Source organism: Paramisgurnus dabryanus, chromosome 11 (assembly GCF_030506205.2).
Source record: "Paramisgurnus dabryanus chromosome 11, PD_genome_1.1, whole genome shotgun sequence".
Lineage (NCBI taxonomy): Eukaryota > Metazoa > Chordata > Actinopteri > Cypriniformes > Cobitidae > Paramisgurnus > Paramisgurnus dabryanus.
In genome coordinates, this window is record NC_133347.1 from 2,024,725 (window position 1) to 2,040,831 (window position 16,107).

General features: G+C 38.3%; 1 protein-coding gene across 2 annotated transcripts in view; it reads left to right on the top strand.

Annotated features, from left to right (window-relative positions):
* Window positions 1-16,107, top strand: part of efna5b (ephrin-A5b) — a 92,939-nt gene that overhangs the window by 39,797 nt on the left and 37,035 nt on the right. The window lies entirely within an intron of this gene.

The following is a 16,107-nucleotide window of genomic DNA, read 5'->3' on the forward strand; positions in this document are numbered from 1 at the left end:
CCCTACCTACAACTAACCCAGCTGTGTTAAAATTAGGGCTGCAACGATTAATCGCGTGTCCCATTAAAAATGCCTGTCTGAAATCGATTTTGAAACGATTAAGTGTTTCATGCACAGCTTGTGAGTGTACTACAGTGTTTTGGTCAGTACGAAATCCTTATCAATCTGAAACCATTTTGAGTCTGAGTTGTTTATAATGTGCATTTAACAAAGCAACACTCGTTAAACAAAAACATTCAAAATATTCTTTATTATCATGAAATACCTGAAACAATTTGAAGAACAGCGATTTTAATATTCCTGCAGACATTTCCTGGAATAGCGTTTGTAATGCTGCTACTTCTGTGGCAGAAATGGAGTTTGTGCACAAGAGCGCCCCCTGGCTTTGGGATGTGCCGGGATTTCACCGTAATATTGTTAAAATTAATTCATTGAGAAAATGCGCATTTGCAGGATTAATCGTCACAGCCCTACTAAAAATGTTTTAAATCCCAGCTATCAGTTTCTGGGAGTTGTTGACATGTTTAAAAATGCTTTTATGTTTTAGGTAACAAGACAGTGAGTAAAATAATATAAGGTTGGATTTGGTGACTTACACACCCAACTGAGAAAAAAAAACATAATATGAAGAAATTTACTTTTATGCATTCAAAACACATCAAAACTTTTCACAAATTCACAGGAGATCTTCTGACAGTAAGAGCAAAAGATCAAACTTTGTAACTATGTAAAGAAGCTGTGTTACAATTAACCCTGTGTTACGCTGTGCCCCCTATATTGTTAGTGTCTGTACTTCTTTAGATGGTTAAGATGTTTATTGTTCTTTCCGGTCTGACAAATAATCTGTGCTGGTTTAAAAGCACTTCTTTGTGACTTCTCCAAAATATGAGTATAATGAGAGAAGCAGAGTCTTGAAGAATTTAGGGTTGAGACCACAAACATAAGAACAGGAGACATTGGTCAATGTGTCTCTGTCTACTCTACATTATTGCTTTCAATCCCCTCACCTACCTGTTCTAGATATTTTTCACTAAATAAACTGGGCCATGTCGGGACACTCCCTGCCTGTTAGCATTTATTCATTTATTTCCCCAAATTACCTTCCTCCGCACGTAACCCACGGTTGCCGGATTGCATCCTGCTTACAAGGCGCAGTCAAGACGGACCAATTTGTTCCCTTCAAAGCGTGATTCTCTCATCAGGTTTGACAAACGGTGTTATTGTGCGAGAGGTGGTGCTGAATGGGCAATGGGGCGACGGTTGTGTTAGCTGGCGGGTGTGAGTGTTAGGAGGGCTGAACGCCCAGACCAGAGCGGCCTGAAGCCAGCTGTCCATCAAAGAGAGAGAGAGAGAGAGAGAGAGAGAGAGAGAGAGAGAGAGAGCAGTGCATGTAGTGAATCGTGAATGAAACGACAGCATCTTTATCTCAGCAGCTATATTTCTGACCTTTTGAATTGGCTTGAAATTTCTGTCACTTTTTCAAGGTTATGACTGTGAGAGTGTTGTGACTGTGACCTTTGTGTACTTCATCTTTAAACACTTTGTGTACTTTATACAGTATAAAGTGCTCATGAAAGTCAAGACCTCATGAATTTCAGTGCTGAAGCTGATGGGATTTTTGCTGATCTCTTCTCACGCCTGCACCACTCACAAATAAAGTACAATGATATTACCATGGGATTTATTATGCATGTGGTTGCATGGAAATAAAATGATTATTTACACACTATTGTGCTATTTTGTATATGGCATAGTACAGGGATTGGTCCTGGATGGCCAGTGTTTAGCTCCAACCCCAATCAAACACACCTGATGAAGCTAATTAAGGTTTTAAGCATACTAGAAACTTCCAGGCAGGTGTGCTGCTGAGGCGAGTTGGACTCAACATGATTTTTCCAAGTGAGAGATGTTCTCAGGACAACATATTTGTAAGAAAAACCTAAACCCAACCATAACTGAACCATAATAGCAGATGAAAATGATAAGTGAAAAACAATAATCTAGAAGCAGCTCATCCTGGTTGTAAGATTAAACTTGAAACAAACACAACAACTTATGTTGGACATCAACCACTTGGGAAAATCAGGAGAGCCGGCAAGTTGGAGCTAAACTCTGCAGGACACCGGCCAGGACTGAGTTTGGGCACCCCTGGCATAGTTCATGAATATGATAATCACAGTCAGTACCATGGTAGACATCACTGTACTATAGTATCATCACCACAGAGCTCTTGAGTTATGAGTGCATCCGTTGTTTGCATTATTTGTTAATTTTATTTTTAAGCTTTCAGGTTATGAAGTAACTGCTCTCTGAGTCTGTAAATGAGATGTTGATTGAGCACATGTCTTATGAAATGCTCTCATGATTATTCAATTAAAAACTCAATTCAATTTCTGAGTTCTGGAATCTCAATTTCAGTGTGGTATCAACACATCAACAGTATCTCTTGGTCTCTCTCGCTCTCTCCCACATTGTTAAGGTGTTTAAATGAAAACTGATCTGCCAGCTGATTGTTTTACCTGTCAAAATGACAGACAGCTTATGGAATAATGCATTTTTGTGTACTGTACACTGCAAAAAATTATTAGTTTTAGGGTTGGTATTTTTTTTAGGGATCGACCGATACGGATTTTTCAGTGCCGATACCGATACCGATTTTGTTCCATCAGCCTTAGCCGATGACCGATACAGGCTGCCGATTTTCTTAAGCTGATATTTGGAGCCGGTACTGCTTTTGCTCACTCAATTTACATCATTAAAATGACACGATGATGCCAAATGTTACAAGTCTCAATTTTAAAAAAGTAACATTTATTGAACTTAAAAAAACAACAACTATATTTAACAAATAGTAAAAACAGGCGAGGGTGCTATGGAACCATCTTTCGATGTTGTCATGGAAAGGTTGGTTGTTTTTAGTCACATGACCTGCAATCGCTTGCGGCTTCCAGCACTCTGGCTGTAAATAATGCTGGAAAAAAATCGCCGAATATGGCAGCCACGTATCGGCCGAAGCTGATACACATAAAACTCGCAAATATCGGACCGATATATCGGCTGGCCGATCATCTGGCTATCACTAGTATTTTTGTCTTGTTTTCAGAAAAAATATCTAAAAATTCTTACATTAAGATGCTTTTACTTGATGAGCAAAATGACTCAAGAAAATAAGTCTAGAAAAATATCAAATTTAAGTGATTTTGTGCATAAAACCAGCAAAAAAAATCTGCCAATGGGGTAAGCAAATTTTTCTTAAATTTTTCTTGAATTTTTCTTGAAATTCGTGTTTAAGAAAAATGTTCAAGATGTTTTACTTACCCCATTGGCAGATTTATTTGCTTGTTTTATGCACAAAATCACTTAAATTTGATATTTTTAGACTAAAAACTAGACTTATTTTCTTGGGTCGTTTTGCTCATCAAGTAAAAGCATCTTAATTTAAGAATTTTTAGATATTTTTACTGAAAACAAGACAAAAATACTAAGAGATTTTTTGAAAGTGAAACTGTACTTAAATCAAGCAAAAATCTGCCAATTGGATAAGACATTTTTTTCTTAGATTAAGTGTTAAATTTACTTGCATTTTTTTTTTTTAGTTCATTTTGCTCATCAAGAAAATACATTTTGATTTAAGAATTGTTAGATATTTGTACTGAAAACAAGACAAAAATACAATACACACAGCAAAACTCTACAGCCATTTGCTCAACTCATTCACAGCTGATAGAGAAGACAGAAAATTAAATGTTTACTCTTGACTGTATATTAATGTTTGTTTACTCTGCAGTAAAGCAGGCAATGAAGTTGAGGAAATTAGGTAACATGTGCCGCAGGGCTAACGGTGAAAAAACATCATCCTCTCAACAGCCTGAGGCAGCGTACAGCTGATAAAACACGCGTGCACACAAACACACGTACAGTCGCCTTCAGAACAATACACACTTCTTTAATACTGTGTAAAACTTATAGTAGTTCAAAACCACACAAACACTGTCAGTCCTCTATAGATGTGAGTGACCTTCGTCGATCTCTGGTTCTCGAGCAGGGTGGCGTTCAGACGAGACTCATCTTTAGAGAATGACAGTGCCGCTGGCAGATCCTAAAGTACTCTTGCATTCCTACCATCAACAAACATTACGCCACTTCCAAAGCTAAAAACCGCTGCCGACGTCCTGAGGCCAGAAGAAAAATACAGATGGCTGAGATGTGTGGCACGGGTCTGTTTATGCCAAACGGGGGATTTGGGTGTTCGACGTGCGCACGCGCTGAGCTCTTCAACTTTGTTCTCAAGCCAGAAGTCTGGGTGTATGTCCGCCGGGCGATTTCAGTAAATGGCCTCTTTCCCAATCCATCTGTAACCCAGAGACAGGCAGAAAATATGATGATGTGACTTCAGCTGCATTACTATGATGAAGATCCGTTTAGCCCGTGTGACACATCAGACTGTCTGTTTCAGCACAGGATCATGTGACACACCGGCTCATGGAGCCAGACGTAATTTGACATCTCTTGACGGGTTGGTTTCCTGAAGAGACAGGTAATATCTTGTGTCTCTGATTTTTTTAGATGTGATGCTGGCACACAGTTCACCGTACATGCATGTAGGATCATATTAAATCTACTTTAAAGCCTAAAACAGAGAAACTAAAATGGTAGACTTGTAATGTAAAGTACATGGAGAAAAAAATCCATTAATTTCTTTATTTAACAAGAATTTATTACTGCTATGTAGTACAATACTCCCTTCAATAGTAATAAAATGTATTAAATTGAACTGAAGATCTTTATTACTGATCATAGACGGCAGTCCATATCATAATTTGATCTTCATTAGCTTTATAGCATAGTTGTACTTTTGATGTATTGATTCAGTGACATTCAGTGTTGTACGGTTGACTCCATCATGAGTCCCATGAAGCGCGTCCAGCGGTTGTATTCAGTAGCAGACGCTGCCGTTCTCCCGTGACCGTGTCTCTGTTTTCCCTGCGGCTGCCGGTGGCGTCCGGTTACGTTGCCTGCAGTCAGCAGCGCTGTCATTCGTCTGTAGCAGCGATGATCACACAGATCTGCCCTGCAGCGTCTCACCTCACTGTGACCTTACATTCATATCCCATATCCAGCATACACCATCATAATGACTACAATGCAGGAAGATTATGTTCAGCAAACCAGGAGCATGCAGGGATTTATATGAGCCGATAAAGAGCAGGGACCCAGGGAGATGCAGAATATGTTTTGTTATGTTTGTTGAGTTAATGGCATTGTGTTACAACAAAGATTCAAGATCAGAAGCGTGCAGAAGGTTTGGATCAAACCCATCAGATTAAAGCTCCTGTGGCAAAGTCTAACTTTCATGCAGCTAACACATCACTTAAGTAAAACTGCTCCTCAGTGGATGTTCTTATTACAATAAATGTTTACTGCACAAAATTGAGTCAATCCGATGGCAGGTTACAACAATACAGTTTACATGCACCCTAAACATTTCATTCACGTGTACATTCTATATAATCCGAACCGAACGTTTGTGCAACCATACAGCTAGGGTTGCCAGATTTGTATATCAAAACCAGCCCAATAGACATTTAAAAGTAGCCCAAGAGCATCCCAATGACTATTCACAGCCCAAATACCAATAACTTATAAACAAAATCCTTTAATCTTTAACTCGCAGAAAAAAATGTACTTGCTGAAACCAAATCTGAACTCCGTCAAAAAAAACTTGCCAATGCTACGCTGCACACATCATCTCTCGTCGAGTTGAAGTTTTATCTCTGGATAAAAGTCAACATTAAGTTGGAGAAAAGTAGTTCTTGGGAAGTTTTCAGATACAGGCATAGAAAGACACGTTGCTATTTTATTGCTTTATGTAATGTTATGGAATAATGCGTGTTGCCATTGCCTTGCTAATGCATGTTTCTGTGATGAGAATCATGTGATATGACAATATGAGGTAAATATAAGACGTGAACTTAAGCACAATTCTTCTGACATATGCACAAGGTATTTTTGCATCAGATTGAGAAATTACGATGATTCACGCGTTTACATGCGTACTTTTCTCCTGATGATCTGATCACAGATCGGATTTCACCACCCCTTTCAATACAATCACAATTTGCATCTAATTGTATTGATTAAGGTGTTAACATGAAGACTTTTCCATCCAATTAAGCCAACAATACGATTACAGATAGATTATTTAGTTGCATGTAAACGTACCTATGTGAGACTTCAGTAGTTTAGCTCAAAGCATTGCGTCTTTATTGAGGGTTGAGAAGTTAAAAACACATCCAGTCATTTTCCATGTAAAACCTTTTTACACCTGAATAAATAAATAAATAAATAAATACTACTATAGATTAGTTTTAAACAATGTACACTGAAGACTGAGGGATGTAGAATAAGAGCTGTGATGATGTCACATAAATATCAAACTGTATGTGTCTGGAGAGTAATCTTTTATTCTTTGTTGTAGTTAAAACAGCATCTATTGTATATAAACAAGCAAATCTTTGTTTATTTTTGCACGTCTTTGATGGTTGCAGTGAATGCAGAAACTCTGCATTTATAGAAATGAATTTCAGGTTCTAGTATGAAGATTACAGGTGTGATAGAGCACAACGTGAAATCCACATAAAGCCCATTATGCATTATAAACCAATTATCTTGCCTCTTTGTTTTCTGCAGGATTGTGGAAGAAGATAAATTGGCGCTAGCGCGTGAAATTCACTCTGCCTGTTTGCTGTTATTCATTTATTCTTCTGTAACCATCAAGAAAAGCTGCTTTAGTAGAAAAATCATAACTATTGTTCACAGAGAAGTGCTGACGTGGATAAATTAGACAGAGAGGCTATGTTTTTTTTGTGGTAGAAGTATAGTAACCTTGTTTTTTGGTGTATTGATTATTATTAGCAAAACCATGGTTATACAGTAGTACAGTAATGTTTTTATGGGAAATTAGACTTGTTAGGTACTTTTGTACATTGTGTTGAGTAAAAAGTTTACATGACGGGGCCGTTGACATGACAAGTTTTCAACCGAAACTGTAAAGTTTTATGCAGTTTGGATGTTTATTTACACAACAGTGGCATTTCGGGATTCTAACAATGCAAACTTTTGCAGGTTTTTTTTGTGAAAATGACACTGTTGTCTATACTGCACAGGTATAACAAAAAACAATGATGGCCTACAGGACCGTTTTTGTGCTGCTCAAAACTTTTCCAACAATATTAACACAAAGTTTTGTCTAAGCCAGGGATTCCCAAAGTGTGGTGCGCGCACCCCCAGGGGTAAGCGAGCTGCCACCAGGGGGTGCGCGAGAGGAAAAATGTAATGGCGGTCTGTTTTTTTAAGTGGGATTTTTCCATACAATAATAAAATGAACAGTAAACATTTCCTTTGTAATCGCTTTTATTTTAAATAAAAAACTGTAATTAATTAGTTTTTGATAGAAACGTAGAAGACAGCTGCTGTCTTTTTCTACGCACTGCTCTTCTGTTATGCACTGCAGCCCCTATGCGTGACAACTCATTTCATTCATTCCATATATATTATAAATATGCTTAACTGACTGAAATCAGGGAAACTGTCAAGTGTGAGACGTCTTATGATAAAGTTGTTAGTCACGAAGGAGGAGAGGGATTAAGAGAGAGAGACTTTTTTATGGCAAAAATAGAAATAATGAAATGTGACGAGATGGGCGCGTCTAATGCACAGGATACACGAGCAATGTGTTTTCATGCATGGTAAAGAGACCGCCAATGAATTATATAATAAAATACATAAATACTTACAAAGACACTGTAGAGAACCTATTAAAAGCTTTCATTTAATTTTGTTTTAAACTTATAATGAATCTGCAAACTATTATACACCTTTTGTGCGAACAGTAAAGGCTTTTGTGAATGATGGGTCTGCACGTTACGCACGCATCTAGAAGGAGAGCGCACTGGTAAATATGAGGAAACTCTCATATATCATCTATTAGCTGACGGCAGTAAGTGTAAGTTTTTTACATTGTAAACTCGAATGACATCTAAATATCACAGTGGTTAAACGCATACACAGGGGAGCGCATCATCTACGCTGAGCGTAGCTACGTCTGATCGTAGCTTCAGATGGTGCAACACGCGTAAATATTTTTCACAATGTCAGACGTAGCTAAGCTCGACGTAGGACTTACACCCAACCTCTTAACGTCCGGCTGTTGCAACCGGCCCCTGGTTATTTGCGCATGATTAAACATGAGTCTTTAAAAAAAATCTTTGCAGCGTTTTTTTTTTTTTTTTGAAGTGGGGATTGGGGGTGCGCCAACCCGGTTGGGACATAGAAGGGGGTGCGCAGGAAAAAAAGTTTGGGAACCCCTGGTCTAAACAAATGCTCAGTGCTTTCGCCGTCTTGAAAGTTTGTATTTATAGCTTTGTAGAAAAATGCATATGTGCGCAGGTGTGTAGTGGTTCTTTACAAAGTATCATCGCCATCTACTGGCCTGGCACACGTAATGCAATTGAATTTTATCGGATTTGTGTACAGTTTGATGTGTATGTGATGTTTTTTTTTACAAAAACATACAATGGAAACTCATGAGTTTTTATTATATTGTTGTTATAAACGTAGACTGAAGCTCAAGATTGTTGTAGAGGTACAGCTGCTTGTGTGACGTTACAGAGTGATGTTTTTCTTGAGGTTAGGAACAGGTGAATGAAACTAAAATCTGGATGAGAAGAGGCTTTCAGTAGTGTGTTATACAGAACCTCTGACTCTATGCAGGGAAATCTGTTTGTGGTGTTGCCAAAATAAGTGGCGATTTCAGGCACTTTAACCCACTGAGAAGCTATTTTGACAGAAAAAATGATGATATATGTCAGAGAAGCCAAAACACAAAACATTTTCAAATCATCTGCAACGTACGCATTTACTCTGAGGACCTCAAGCATTTTACCACAGTGTGTCACTGAACTGATATAAACTCTGACAAATGTAAGACAGATATAAATGCAGGGATTTTATCTATGTTGAATACATTTACTTAGAATACAACTCAACTAGTTTAACTCTTTCCCCGCCAGCTTTAAAAACGTATCTAGCCAGCGCCAGCATTTTATGATTTTCACAAAAAATGTATTGCCTTGCATAAAATGTTCTTTTATGTAAACATACAATATTTTAAATAAATAAACAGACCCTCTGCTTTCAAACAAACAAAATGGGAAAAATGTTTTATCCTATCTTTATTTGTTCTCTTTTTATCGCCTCTCAAATATGGGTAGGTTTCTTAAAAAATATATTGCATTTTTGTAAAGGACTTTTGTTAGAGATCAGAGCGATGATCAAAACATACAGAGAGTTTTTACTGTTTTTGGATCAGTGGATGCTTCAGTTTTTAATAAGTTAGGTAAGAGCGCCACCAAGTGGATAATAGCAGAAATATGGATTGCTGTAAAAACTCATTATTGGCAGTGAAGCGGTTTCTCTTAATTGACGGTTTAACTCATGAATGGCAGCGAAAGAGTTAACCAGCACATATCATGACTCATGTAACTCGCCGTGTGTATCTAATAGAAACCAGATGTGTTTCTCTAATTACACAAATCACATTTAGACTGAGGAAAAGTGCGACTGAGCGTTCAATTTCCCTTCACTGTCCTGAGGTCAGACACATTATACATAAATATAATTAGAAGTAACCTCCTAGCGACTGTTGCCTGTCTGTTCTCCGGCTCTTTTTCGATCATTTAATGAGTAAATCAGATTGTAATTAGATCCCTTGTCATTCAACAGGCTGCTGAGAGGAAGGGAAGGATATTGTAGCCAATTACCTTTCATATGTTTCCTCTCTGTCCCTGAGGTGACTGATCATCTGCTAATTATTTTTTATCCCGGGACTGAAATGTTGTAAGAGGACAGTGGACGCTGTCATGTAGCTCTCTGTGTGCGTCCGTGCAAATCTACAATCTGCCTTTGAAATGAGGCGTACAGTATTTTTATCTTGCTTACATCCTGACCATATATAAAGTCAATGATGCTGTGCTGCATTTCAGACTCATTTCAGATTATGTGTACGATTATATGCTTGTGAGTTTTTTGACGTTTAAGAGGCATTTTACTTTATATTCATTTTATTCATTGTTGCCTTTGCTTCCACATTATATAGTGCACATTATTAAACTTGGCTCCCGTGTCACCCTTTTTTTGTCGTTAAGCCTCACCATTTGTTTAATTTGATATACACATTTAAACACACTTACCCCTGTAAGCGCCCCCAAAGTGTCACCGCAGTGACGCAGCATGAGTTCCCTCGAAAGTAAACTGTAACAATGTATCTTAAAAGGTAACACGATGTAACCTTGCTCTCACTTGAAATGTGTCCCCACATTTAGTCCTTAAATTTGAGGGTATTGGACCTGGAAACTCCTTGAAAGGTCCTTGAATTTGAAGTTAACTAAGTTGTGGGAACCCTGTTCAAAACGATGTATTATCAAAAACAAAACGTTGAAAAAAAATCCAAATTTTTTTAGGGTTCAAAAGCAAAATCAGTGCATCCATACCTTAAAATCACTGTAATACAAAGTCAAAAACAATATCTATAGAAAAAAATCTATATAATTTTTTCTTTCTTTTATTATGCGTTTTTAAGATTTACTGTAATTTAAGGATCTAATATAATCTTACTAGGGATGTGACGAGATCTCGTGCGACGAGATCTCGCGAGATTAAATGTGTATCGCGAGATTAAGTGTGTCTCGCGAGATTTCTTGTGTAGGGGAAATTCTGGCCGTTTCTCAAATAAAAGACTGCATCCTTCGGAGGTCGCATTTTTAAACTGCATTTACTTAATAAAGACTGTCTTTTTAGAGACTACTAACAATTATAAAGTTTACTAATAATTTAGTTAATCGCAAATTGTTGTAATATGCTCACGACTTGCGAATGTGATGCTCAGTTAATGATCTGAAATAAACCTTATGACGTATGCAGCCTGCATTTGCGACCTCCGGAGGAGGCAGTTGCAGGCGCCTTTTTTAAATGATATTCTATGGGCATGGAGCGTTTATGGCAGTTGCAGGCGCCTTTTTTAAATAATATTCTATGGGCATGGAGCGTTTGCGCGCTGTTTATGCGCGCTGAGCGCCTTGCGGTTTTTGCCGGCGGCCGCAGCACGCGCCTTTGAAGGAACGCTGAGAGCGGAGAAGCGCCCGACGTCATTCACGTCTTTCCATTGTCCACTCGAATGAGGGGAGATGCGGGCCTTACGTTGTGGCGATGAGGGAAGTTTACAGTTGCTTTGAAGAACCGGACTCCACTCGCTCACTCTCTCCTGCGTGTTTGTGCACCTCTCACCCTCAAACAAGGTCAGAGCAAGCGTCCTCTTTTTAAAGTTTCTGCTGATATGACAGTTAACAGCAAAAGAGTGCACGCTTCAATATTTGATTGACAAGACAGCTGACTAGGTGGTTGCCTAGCAATATTAAAAGCCGCGTCGACACGCACTGCTCTTTTTTTTAAAAGGCAGTGCGTCGCGCCTTGCGTTTCCAAGCGTTTAAAGCGTGGTTGGTATAATTAGCCTCTTATAGTGCATGCATTATATTCTGTCTTTTACTGCATTTGCTTTTTTGTTTGGGTTTCCAATAATGTTCGTTTGGGAGCTCGTATGAAGTCTGAGACGTGTTGTGTTTGTCTGTTGTCAGTGTCAGATGTGAAGTCTCAGCAGATTAAACCATCACAGAGTTTACATGATTTAATGTCTGCATGTTCATTTCTATTGTAAAGAAATGGACGTATATTAAATATTCAAATGGATTTAAACATTGTTTGGCTAAAAAATAAGCGTTTTTCTCCGTCTAAAGTGAAAGTGAAAGTGAAGATAGCATCCGAGAGACGAGTCTACTATCGCCCCCTGCAGACATTTGTTATAATATATACATAATGCTTTTTATTTATAGACCACAAATGTAATGTGTTTATTAATGTAATGTTGTTTAATGTAACTTGGTTTTAATACTTTATTTGAACCAATTATTATTGCATCTTCGTTATTATGTAATTTTAAAGGCTACTGCTTACTTGGGTCTATTTTTATTACCCAAAAATAACAAATTACTTCATTATCAGTTAGTAAAATAATTGTTTGGGGCAGTCCTTGATTAGTTAAAACATTTAAAAATAACATGATTTCAGTTTCTTATTCATTTATTTTATCATCGAGGGCTTCTTAAAAAGTGTAAAAATATCGTCTCGTCTCGTTCTCGTGAACCCAATCTCGTGTCTCGTCTCGTCTCGTGGATTAAGTGTCTCGTCACACCCCTAAATCTTACACATCAGATATTTTTCCCCAATAGTTAACCAAGCATTCACTTAAAACATAACAGATTATATCTGCGTGAATTCTTGTCAAAACAGATATTTTTTAAACTGTAATTCTGTGTAGATGTGTATATATCAGTGTCGCACACTAGTGCATTGGTGTGCATGCTTCAAATGTGTCAGTCAGAGCGAGGAAGAACGTTTTTGAGTCTTATCTCTCTTAATAACTCTTTTAACATCAAGCAAGTCATCAAGCGACTTTTTTAAATTCCTGCATGTTTTAAAACACATATAAAAATGTCAGACATGCATGAGGATGTTAAATCTCTCAGAAAATGTACAAAAAAGGTTATTTTAGATGTTTAATGACTATTTACAGCATTAGGATCGCTAGATGAGGGCTTAATGTACTTATTTTTATGAATAGTCTGACCAAAGTCAACATTTTTACTTTCTTTTGCTTCTAGCTCAAAATTACACTGTGTGCATTATGACTCATTTTGCCTTTCACATATGGTAGATACAACCATGTTTAAAAGTTATATGTTTATAATAACATTTTTATTACTGTTTATTAACATTTATTTCAGTTCATTTGTTTCTCAGTTTTATTTTAGTTGCATATACAATCTGACCACAGCCAAAATACAAAGTGTCCATATGACATGGCTGTTTGTAATGTTTGTCCCTTTATATTTAAAGCCTGTGGATTGTTACCCACCCTACCCCACAGTTAAACAACATGTCCTATTTCCTAACAAGTCACCCGCGAGATGGAAACCCTTTGAGTCTTTAAGCGACAAGCGTAGACAAATAAAAAAGCAGCAGCATCTGGAATGTCTCCTCGTGACAAACATATAAAATACATTGAGCTGTTTGGCATTGCAACAGTGTGTGTGTGCATGTGTGTGTGTGTGTGTGTGTGTGTGTGTGTGTGTTAGTGTGTATAGGTGTGTGTGTGTGTTAGCGTGTGCACATCAACATGCTAGACGTGTTTTACCTGTTGAGACGCTCTGTCACTGATCTCTGATGTTGTGGACTGAATTTAGAGCTGAGGTGAGCTCAACAGGAGATGTTAAACTCAATACTGCCAATCCTGTGTCTGGACACCATCCTTCCTCATTACACAAACACACAACACCTGATACACATACAACACACATATACACAAAACACTTATAAAAGATTGCAGCTGAAACAAACGGTTTGTGTGGTGGAGGTTGAAGATCAGCCAGTGGTGTTTTATAGACTGTTAAACGTCTATGGTAAATCAAAACAGACGGTGGTTTATGGTGAATGGTTGTGTGGTCTGATCTCTGTGTCTGATAATTGGCTCTCAGGAGAAAAGCAATAGTGCTGCATCTTCTCTCTGTTATTAGGTGTAATGCACAAATTAGGATCAGGCCATTTTCTTTATGATCATTCACTATTTTATTCTTCTTTATTTATATTGCTGCTCGGGCCTTTGCTAGTATTTAAATTGAATTTTCTTGTCCGTGTGCCGGGCTTTATAAATATAAAAGGCTCCTCAGGTGGAAGGAATCTTTAATTTTATGGAGTTTTGTCGTATTAGAGCGAGATGGCAAAGCACAGAGTTTCCATTATTGCATTCGGCGAGCATCTCTGCGTTTCTCTCTCTCTCCCGTGAGATCCCCTGAACATTGTTTGGGATTCTTTGGAGATTTGTTCTTGTTTTTTTGTACAGGACCTGGAGCTGAATGGATCCGAGCTTCTCTTGAGTTTAATTGCTGAGCTTGATTAACCTGTGGGGTTTCTGCCAGCACTAAATGAGTTTAAAGAACAAAAGCATTGCTGCATAATGACCCTGAGCTCTCAGTCCTGCCTTGTCACAAGTGCTCTTGTGTGTGCTGTAAATAGGTTTGTGTGTGTGTGCGTGTGTGTGTGTGTGTGTGTGTGTGTGTGTGTGTGTGTGTGTGTGTGTGTGTGAGAGAGAGAGAGAAAGAGTGAGAGTTTATGTGTGTGTTTGTGAATATCACTGTGTGGGGTTTTGTGTTTATCTCTTTACAGTATGTATCGTGTGTGTGTGTGTGTGTGTGTGTGTGTGTGTGTGTGTGTGTGTGTGTGTGTGTGTGTGTGTGTGTGTGTGTGTGTGTGTGTGTGTGTGTGTGTGTGTGTTTGTGTGTGCAGTTGTGTGTCTGTGGTTGTGTCATTTCTATAAGTCCAAACCAAGGACCAACCTTCTGGTCCCTGTTGTGAAACCACACAGAAGTGACTAAAACTGCAATTCATCGACATGGCGCCTGGAGACTGGGTTCAAAAGGCCCAACTTTACAGCAGAAATAAATATTTTTACAGCCTGGTACAAAAAGTGTTTTTGGTCCGTATAGCTGATAACTGTGAGGGGGTTAAATATTTTTGTAATTTATCTCTGTAAATTATCCAGGGTTCCCACACCTTCAACTTCAAATTCAAGACTAAATGTGGGGACACATTTCAAGTGAGAGCAAGGTTACATTGTGTTACCTTTTAAGATATATTGTTACAGTTCCCTTTTGAGGGAACTCGCGCTGCATCACTGTGGTGACCCTTTGGGGATGCCTCCAGGGGGAAGTGTGTCTGAATGTGTATATCAAATTCAACCAATGGTGAGGCTTAATGACAAAGACAGGGTGACGCGGGAGCCAGGAAGTATATGGCTATCTGAAATATTGCCAAAGATGGCGTTACAGGGACACAGGGAGTATGGCAAGAAAGATGCAGCGTCTCGTTCCCTTCTCAGGATAACAACAGTTACATACGTAACCCGAGACGTTTTCATGTGTCAAACACAACTATATGCAAAAAAGCATTTTGGTATGAATCAACATTCGCATACAGAAGATATAAGCATTTAAAGTGAACAGTTTAGCCCGTGTGCTTAAAAAGTCTAGAATTTTGATGATCCTACACTACACAGGGAATAATATGGATTTTTTCCAGAAAACTTCTTGTTTAAGATAGATTCAAGCACTTTCAATGACCTGTATCTATGTATGTATATTTTCAAAAACTTCCCAGGGTCTTGAATTTTTCCCCCAAATTCACAAACTTTCAAGGATTTCAAGGACCCGTGGGAACCAAGAAAGGTTCCGCATAATAAATGGCGCTTTAGAAATGCAGCAAACATGTTGGCAATCTGGAAGCATTTTGAAGTGTGCAATAAAGATGTTTTTTTTTTGTATTTCCAGCCGAATAGTTTTGGTTGCCTCCCTATATGTGTTGTTTTATGATCATACTGACCTGTGTGAAGTGTGTGTAGAAGAAAAAACCAAGAGATGAATCTCTGAAGGGCAGAAGTGACTGGCGGTCCTCTCGCACAGACGATGTTTATCTCATACTTAACACGGACATCTGTGTGATCAAATGTCCACCGCCGGCTCATGCTCATCAGAGAGATATGACAGAGATCAGCAGTGATAACAGCCTGACTCTCGTTCTCATCAGATCATCATCACCTTCTGCTAATAAGACACACAAGAGCTTCATATGTTGGCTTTAAATCATTGCTTTGACTTTAATACAGCGAGTGTGAACCGATCAGAGCTCAAGAGTGTGCCGAGCGCCTGTTCGGTGTTTTTTTTTTTAAGCTGTGTGCATTTTTATGTATGTGTAGAGATGGGCTGCTGGGTTTATATTGTATGGCACACACAGTCAGTCATTTTATATCACAGTAACAATTTACTGTACCACACGTTACATTACATCTATCACAACTGAGTTTTCATGTCTATGCTGTCATAGGTTTGTGTGAAGATGCTTTGGTTGAGATATTCAGTCAGTCGATAAGTGAAACAGACATAC